Source organism: Myotis brandtii, unplaced genomic scaffold, assembly GCF_000412655.1.
Source record: "Myotis brandtii unplaced genomic scaffold, ASM41265v1 scaffold248, whole genome shotgun sequence".
NCBI classification, from domain to species: domain Eukaryota; kingdom Metazoa; phylum Chordata; class Mammalia; order Chiroptera; family Vespertilionidae; genus Myotis; species Myotis brandtii.
Window position 1 is genome coordinate 1,270,080 of NW_005359397.1, and position 8,774 is coordinate 1,278,853.

The 8,774-nt window shown below is 49.1% G+C and overlaps 1 protein-coding gene across 1 annotated transcript in view; it reads left to right on the plus strand.

The window, feature by feature from the left end:
- LOC102246441 (CUGBP Elav-like family member 4) overlaps positions 1–280 on the plus strand; it is a 159,209-nt gene extending 158,929 nt beyond the window's left edge. The window contains exon 11 of the mRNA XM_014540585.1: positions 86–280. The gene's annotated coding sequence lies outside the window, so the exon portion shown is untranslated. The remainder of the gene's footprint in view (positions 1–85) is intronic.
- Positions 281–8,774: the final 8,494 nt, after the last annotated feature.

An 8,774-nucleotide genomic window follows, 5' to 3' on the forward strand; every position in this document is an offset into this window, starting at 1 on the left:
CCCGCCCCAGGCAGGCTCCTTTTGGTGTTTGGATGCATTTTGTGTTTCCTCTCTTTGCTTAATCAGCCCTGATTTTCTTCATTTTAGGGCAGGATGCTGAACGGGCTACATTAAAAAACAAACCTCTCTCTCTCTCTATTTATAAATGAGAACTGTTGGATGACACCTTTGACATATCAGCCAATACCAAGCAAGCTGAGGACTCCAGACACTCTGTGACTGTAACATTTCTTCAAGGGAAGTATAGCGTCTATGGAGTTCAGAGGGCACGTGTTTGGGGAAAATACATTATGACATAAAGAAGAAGAAGATGAAGAAAAATTGAGAAAAAAAAACATACAAAAAAGGCAACTTTTAAAACAAAATAACTTGAGACCAGATGGGGAGGCTGAAGGGCTGGGAACTGGAAAGAGACGCTGCGCTGCTTACCGATCCCCGGGGCTTTCCAGCCCGTGGGCGCCTGCGGCAGGCTGGGGGGAGGGGTGGACCAAAGGACCAAACTTTTTATTGCAGACGTGTAGCTCTATGTCAAACACAGGGGGAACGGAGGAGCACCTCCTTCCTGCCTCCTGGCTGTTCTCGAAACAGCTTAGAGCGATTCTATGAAAAATGTAAGAAAAAAGTAAAAAAAAAAAACACAAAAAACACAAAAACACAAAAAAAGGAAAAATAATGCTTAAATGCTTTTAAAACAGCAAGATAATAGTTCTTTGATACTTCGAGAGGCGCTTTGATTACCCTCATTCAAGTCTTAGACACTTTCCTATGGTTTTCTGTATTATATGTCTGGATGGAGCTGTTAAGAGGAACAAATTGGTGGATATTTGGGGAAAGCAACAAAAATATTAAAGCTCCTTAACTGTAAAGTGTGAGAAAACGAGGGGAAAAAAGGGACTCACAAGGCAAGAGAATTGTTGTGAAAAGTCTGTAAATGCTTCTAACTCTTCCCCCTCTTACAAACATAATAGTTGTACAGAATTTTAAAAAGGAGAAGTTTAAAATACCTATATAATAGAAGAAAAATTAGAGGAAAGCAAAAAATAAAAAAATAATAAAAAAGGAAAAAAAAACTTATAGAAGTTAGCATTACTGCTAAAATCCCAGATGTTGTAGGACTGTACTTTTGTAGAGTTTAGACTGAGCATCAATCCCTTCTCCCCGCGAGTGAGTGCTGTCCGATGACGACACCATTGACCCCGAGGGCCAGGCCGATGGCCCAGACCTACGGGCTCCTGGCTGCCCACCGCCTGGAGGCCGCACCAGGGCAGGAAGGCCCAGCTGCCCTCACCTCGCTTCGCCGGAGCTGTGCGCTCGCCGCTCTCCGAAAGCCCTGGACCTTCGCTTCACTCGCCTTCCATGCTTGCTCCAGAGACTTTCCGGGCAAGGGGACCTGGGAACTTTCATCTTAAAACAACTAAACAACACACACACACACACACACACACACACACAAAACCTTAAACAAGAGAGAGAAAAAAACAATCTTTGAAGAATTTCTGAAACTGTTTACAAGGAATTTTGAAAAACAGGGATGTTTAAATGATGCCGGCTCTGTTTTTCTGTAAATAAATTTGCATATTTTGTAGGACTTTTAATTGTAATGATAGAGAAAAAAACAAGGAAAACTATTTAATGAAAGCACGATATTTATCTTTGGTAAATGACTTTAGAGCAGTTAAAAAAGACATTGCTTAAAAAAACTCAGAATCAGAAAAGCGCTGATTTATTTAAGAACGCGTATATTTTAAAGTATAACATATTTATTATAATTTATTTGCGCCATTGGGAAGACTTGCTTTGGTATATGCCCTGTTACCCTCCTCACTGACGTCAGGTCAGCGTGAGGCCAGGGGGCGTGTGGACCTACCATGTTTTTCCTGTTTTGTTTTAGCTGGTTCCTCACGGACCTCCTGCCTTTCCTTTCTTTCTATTTTGTTGGTTATTTATTATTTTTAAACTTTTCTTTTTCTTTCTCTTGGCTCCTCCTTTTAGGATGTCCAGATGTTGTAAACAAAACAAAACAAAACCGCTGCAGTTCAGTACAACTGCTCTTTTCACACTCAACTCCCTAAAACTCCTTGTAACCTTCTGTAACTATTGGATGACGCTTTCTCCAGCTTAGCCCTAAATAAAGCACAGTTTAAAAAAAAAAAACAAAAATAAAAAAAACAAGGCTCTTTTTCAGTCTGTGCTTCTCAGAGTCTGGCCAGCTGTGCCTCGGCCCAAGGGGCCTGGGCTGCGAAGCAGGTCAGCTGAGTTCTCCATTCCAGGCATGGTGGGCCGAGAGGAGGATGAAAACACAGGGCCGCGATGTGACTGTGTCAGTTCCAGAAAAGAAACCCTCTGTATAAAAACCACACACCAAGTAACTAATGTATGCCCAGCACATGTGAGGGAGAATACAACTCATTAACCTCGGGGGGATTCGAGATTCCTGGAAAACTATCAAGTCAGTTTGCACATGATCACGGAGCGATCGGGGACCCTGCAGCTCATCCATCACCCCTGGTTAAGAACCCCTGGTTTGCAGTGTTAAGAAAACCCAAGACACAGTCCTCATTAATTTCTGCTCACGCTCTATGGCTTACCTTCCTCTGCCATTATTCTAAACCTTTCATCTCAAACTTAATGAAAAGGAGATACTTGCATAAGGCACTCCCATGACCCACCAAGTCCTTCGGAAGCAATCCCAGCCGTGGGGCCATTTCCGGAGTAGGTACTTCAGTTCCCTCATGCTTCCCAGGCTGCACAGTGCCCAAGGGCTGGCTCCGGCAGCTGTGCCCCCTGCACAGCATGGGGGGAGCTGTGGTCTCCCCCAGCCTTACCCAAGGGCGGCCCCGGGCCTCCCTCCAGCCTGTTCCAGGCGGCACTTTCAAAGGCCTTTCTGCTTTTCATCTACCCGCTTTGTACTCTTATCTTCTCTTGCAAGTTCTCTCCCTTCTTTCTTTTCTGTGTGATGCTCACCCGAAAAGTGTGTACTGAGACCTTTCAGTGAATAGCTCCCTTCTCTTTTCCTGTTCTGAGCTGGATCTCACCTCCTGCACACACAGCACCAATAGAGCGAGACACATGTCCCAGGGCTTCCCCACCCACAAGAGTGACCCAAGCCCTCGTGGGCAAACCTGAAGCTCCCCCTGGCATGGAGTGCAGGGCCAGTGGGGGAATTACCCCCGGGTTGAACCCAAATGAGCATTCTCAGCCTGTGAGGCAGATAGGGACATCTGGGCAGTGAGCTCAGGGGCCCCACCCCGCCCAAGGTGACAGTATCAGACTTGTGGATGCCATTCCATCTCCCCAAATGGAATCTGCTCCAAATAAACACTCTGAGCCCCCACTGAGGCCCCACCTTCGGCAGACCACGCCCCTGGCACTCAGATCGCAGTCCCTGCTGACTCATGCTGCCTGAGGGTTAAGGAAGGAAAGAACTAACCAGATACCTGAGGCAGGTTCCGGAAGTGGGTCTTCAGCAAGTGCTTTGTAAGCAATGATAGGACTTGGATAAGTGCTTACCTGCCTGTCTCTACTGCCTTCCCTCTGCTTACCTGCCCTCTGCCCCACACAGTCTCTGGTCTTCAACACCACCAGATGCTCCGAGGCCTGGCTCCTGGTGGTGGTTGGGGGGGAAGGGTGGGCAGCGCAGGGAGACTGGACAGCCAGCACTAGCACCCCAGTCCCATCCCTGTCTCCCCAGCTTCACTTCCCTCATGCCAGCCTAACTCCTCATCTCTTCAGCGAACCTCTTGCACCCTCCATGAAGGTCTAACCAGGATTTGCCCAGACCAGGAGGAGGGTGGAGACTAGCGCATCAGAGTGAAAAGGGCATGGGCTTTGACGTCAAACTGGGATGCAAATCCTAGGGCTCTCAAATACCTTCAGTGTTACTTTGGAAAAGTCACTTAACCTCTCTGAGCCTCAATTTCCTTATCTCTACAATGGGGATAATAATACCTACACGCATACCCCCAAGACTTGTGAGGAATAAATAAGATGCAGCCACACACAGCCACATCCCACCCCAAGGATTCCGAGCTATAAATTCCTATATAGTACAGACACTCTGAGTGAATAGTTCAACCTCCTTTCTTAGTTCCATTCCATTGACAATTCACGTTCCAACTGGAGCAAGCCCGAACTTGACACCAGACCACTTTAAGTCGTTTTCTCCCAAGTCCAGTCAGCCTGTGATGCCCAGAGAATGCCTGTCATGCGGAGCTGCACACCCGTCTCTCACCGCTCACGCTCTTTTCCAGGGACCCCAGTGAGCTGATGCCCCTGTGCCCCCTCCTCTCACTTCACCCCTTCTTCTTCCCAGGAGTATCCCCAGCACCACTGTCTGCAGCCATCCTCCTCCTGGTTCACATGGCCTCGGGCTGCATATTGATTTGGTCTTTGCATTTTAAAAATGTTATCTATGTTTCGAATAGGTAACATATTCATATATTTCAAAATTCAAAAACTATGATAAAGTGTACCATGAACACTCCTCTCCCAGCCCCGAACCCAGCCACCCACTCCGGGTGTGATCCACTGTCGTCGTTGACTCTGGGCTTCAGTGTGCAGATGCGGAGACAGGGGTGTAAGGAACTCTGCTATCAACCCCTTTCAATAGGGAGACCCAGCACCAGGCAGTGACGTGCCAGGCTCCCACCACTTCCCCAGGGAGTCCCAGAGCTAAGCCCAGGCCTGGGGCTGCCAGGACCCCACTGGATGAGTAGAGGAATCACCCTCCAGTCACACTCCCCCCAGGGGGGCTCTTCTCTTTGAGGCATGGGTGTAGCTGTCATTTAGGGGGTGCATGCTCTGGGCTAGACACTGCTAAGAGCGGCCTGATAATAATCTCATCTAATTCTCTGAGGTAGGTGTCATCTTGTTTTTCTGGTGAGGCAACAGCTCAGAGAGGTTAAGTTCTTGCTGAGATGACCCAGGTCAGGTTCAAGGCCAAGTCTGTCTGCATCTTGTCTCCCGTGGTTATAAACTCTCCCACAGCTGCTCTCCGCCAATCCTTCTCTCAATCTCCATGTCCCTTCCCTCCTCCATCTCAACAGTTTTTCTTAACAGTTCCAATTTTACCTTTAAGAAATGGCACCAGCTATATTGACTTAGGCACTAGTCCTTTTCTTCCCTTCTTTCCTTGATTTTCTGGGTTGGAACTGAACTACCTAAAGGTGAGTGAGAAGTTACAAATGTGCTGCTAATGAGTCCACGGTTCTCCCTGTCTGGGAGCACCGCTGGCCGTGGGGACAAAGGGAGCATGGAAGGAGAGAGACACAACCCAAAGACCCACACAGCTCTTATTAGTGAGGAGGGGGAATTCAATGGAAATAAATGTAATACTTATTAACATTTTATGCAGCTACTGGAAGTTCAAGAACCCCCTGAGCTGTGTCAGCTCTTTTCCCCAGCACACTAAACTCTGTAGAAAACCGTAAGCTAATTCTTAAGATCCGTGCCAACTGGTTCTCCATCACTCAAATCAAGGGGCAATTTTAATCATTTCTGAAGGTCCTGTCCTCCTCCAAGTGAGGTGTGGAGGTTCCTCTGTCCCGGAGTCTTCTGGAATCATCTTTGCCATCACCCCTCTCTCCCTGCCTGCTCCTGGGGCCCAGCTAACGGGGCAGAAATCCAGTGGGCACAGGTGCTGCCAACCTTGTGTCCCTTCCACTCTTCCTTTGGGGTCCAAAGAAGGACTTCAGAGCAAGGCAGCTGAGGTTCATGTTCACCCTGCATGACCAGCAGGGCATGGGCTCCATGGGCAGCCCCCTGGAACTCATACGAGGGCACTGGGCTGACCCAACACATCTGCCCCCCTGCCCTCCAGTCCTGCTCAGGGCCTTGGATCCCACTGTTGGGGCTTTTTCTTTGGGTTAGACTTGGGCCTCACTTAGTTCTGCTTTTTAATGAAAATTACCTTGGGATAGAGGGTGTAGGTGCTCCCTAACCTGCTCAACCAGAATGTAGAGTGCACGGACCAAGGGTCCTGTGCAAAGGCCTGGGCTGGAGTGATGAGGACAGTGCACGAGCCAGTGCATTATGGGTATTATCTCTAGTCCCAGAAGTAATCCTGCAGGAGCATTACTTTATAGAAGAACAATCAGAGACTTGGGATGGTAAGTAACTTGCCCACAATCACATTGCAAGAAAGTATTAAAGCCCAGATTAAAAGTCAGCTGTGCTCATTCCCCATCTGAAGTACCCTTATTACGGAATTGTACACCTGAAACCTACATAATTTTATCAACCAATGTCACTGTCACCCCAATACATTCAATAAAAAAAAGAAGTTCGCTGACATCGAAGCAAAAGACCACTGCAGGCTCATGTGATAGAACTGGGCGGGGCCCAGGAAAGCCCGGAGAGGGAGGCAAGTAGCCCAAACTGGGGAGGGAGGAGACACCTGGGCCGAGTATTAAAGGGCGTGCGGGCTACCTGGATCCCAAGGGAGGGGGCATGGAGGAAGAAAGGACCCCAGGCCTTCTGAAGAACCGCAGGATGTCTTAGGTAGGCGGGAATATACTGAGAAGCTCATGGGGCCTTATTTAAAAACAATCCACTTACTGACTGCCAGGCACGCCATCTGAGTTAAGCTCCCCAGCCACACTGGCCCCACTTTACAGACAGGCCGAAGGTGTGCTGAAAACCACAGGTCCCTCAGAGCAGCTCCCATGCTCCTACTCACTGCATTACATGGGAAATGCCTCTTCACTCGAAGCTCTTCCTGGACTCTCTTTTTAAGCCTCAGAGACACACAGTGGGACCGCAGGACAGAGCGGAGCGGGGCTGTGCTGGGGAGGTGCAGACCTCTGCCTCCTTCCTCGCATAGTGAGCCGTGTCCTGGGTCTCAAAGGTTACCCAGCTCCCAGGTGCCTGGAGCTCTCTGATAAGTGCTGGGGAGGGGGGATGGGGTGGGGAAGAGAGAAGGCAGAGGAGGGACACGCCCTCAAAGTCGCCTGGATTAGAGGGCTCAGCAGTTCTCTTGATTCTGCTTTCAGTCCTGGGCAGCACCTGCTGCCTGGCCCGAGTGCCCGGGCCTGAAGAGGCCTTTGGGCTCCAGGCAAACCCACTTAATCAGGGACTGGGGAGCATCTGCTCAACTCAATGCCTGGCACATAGTAGGTGCTCGGTAATGTTTGCTGCATGCATAAATAGCGGTGTGGCGGCGGCGGGGAGACGAACGGCTTCTCACGAGCCCCTTCGGAAGCGCCCCAGGCCTGGCACACCCTTAGCAGGGCTCCTCTGCCTCCAGCCCCCCAAGCCCAGCTCTGACCAGGGATCCAAAGGCAGCCCAGTGGTTCTGGTCCCCTTAGTACCTTGCGGGTTCCTTGGATGACAAGCATTTGGGACAGGGTCTGATTGGGGCCCTCAAAGGTGGGTAATGGACACAGATTCTCATGCTATTCCAGGTTTCTGACCACTCAAACTCTCCCTGACCTTAGCTCAGTGGCTAAAGCTCAAACTGAGCGCATTCCCACTGTCCTGCGCTCTGAGTCTGTAGCTCCCTCCCCAGCTGGAGGCCCTGCGGACAGGAAGTGATCCGGCTCCTTCTCTGATTGGACCCCTAGCACTGGGCTGGTCGGAGGGAGTGGGGCCCAGCAGAGACAGGGTTTTGTGGAATGTGCCGAATCATCAGAATCATCAAGGGTGCTGTAACTGTGGGTAAAGGATAGATGAGAAACAATATTGACATGGTCTCAAAGTGTCCCCCCCCCACAACACACACACACATGATGTAAATTACAAAGGAAAGTTTGTAATTGTACAGTGGAGGAAGCTGGCAGGCGTCAACTTAACCAGGTGATCAAAGTTAGCATCACCTGGGATGAAAGAAATGATGACCCTGGGCCTTGCGGTATGATTTACAGCATCACTATTCTCGCTGAAAATGCAGAGTCTGAATTTAATTAGAAGGAAACAAACAAACCTAAATTGGGGAACATGCTACAAAAGAAATGGTTTGTACTTGCCTACAGATGCATGTCAACTAAAAGCAACTTATGATTATACATTCGATCCCTGGCTAGAATTTATTTTTCTATTGTTAAAAAGGGACATTTGAGCCCTGGCCAGTTTGGCTCGGTGGATAGAGCCTGGGCCTGCTGACTGAAAGGTCCCAGGTTCGATTCTGATCAAGGGCACATGCCTGGGTTGCAGGCTCGATCCCCAATGGGGTGCGTGAAGGAGGCAGCCGATCCATGATTCTCTCTCATCATTGATGTTTCTCTCTCTCTCTCCCTCTCCCTTCCACTCTGAAATATATATATATATATATTTTTTTTAAAGGGACATTTGAGGCAAGGAAACCTTTCCTTCAAAAGGAAAGTTCAAAAGGAAACATTGCAAAATTGAAATAAGGCCTGCAGATTAGATAATGGCAGCGTATTAATGCTAATTCCCTGATCATTGTACTATGGCTGTGTAAGAGAATATAGGAAACATATGCTGAACTATTAGGGGAAAGAAGAGTATTATGTCTGCAATTTACTCTCAAACATTTCAGAAAAGAAGCAATACTGTGTTTATATATGTGTGAGAATAAGTAGGTGAAGAGTACTTGAGGTCCTTTGTGTTATTTCCAAAACTTTACTGTAAGTCTGACTTCAAAGTGAAACATTGGCCAGTTGCAGCATCAGCTGGGGAGCTCTCAGTGCTTGGTACTTGGACGGGGCCGGGGGGAGGGGGGAAGGCAGAGACCATCTCCCCCCCCCCCCCCCCCCCCCCCCCCCCACCCCCCCCCCCCCCCCCCCCCCCCCCCCCCCCCCCCCGGAGGGGGGGCCCCC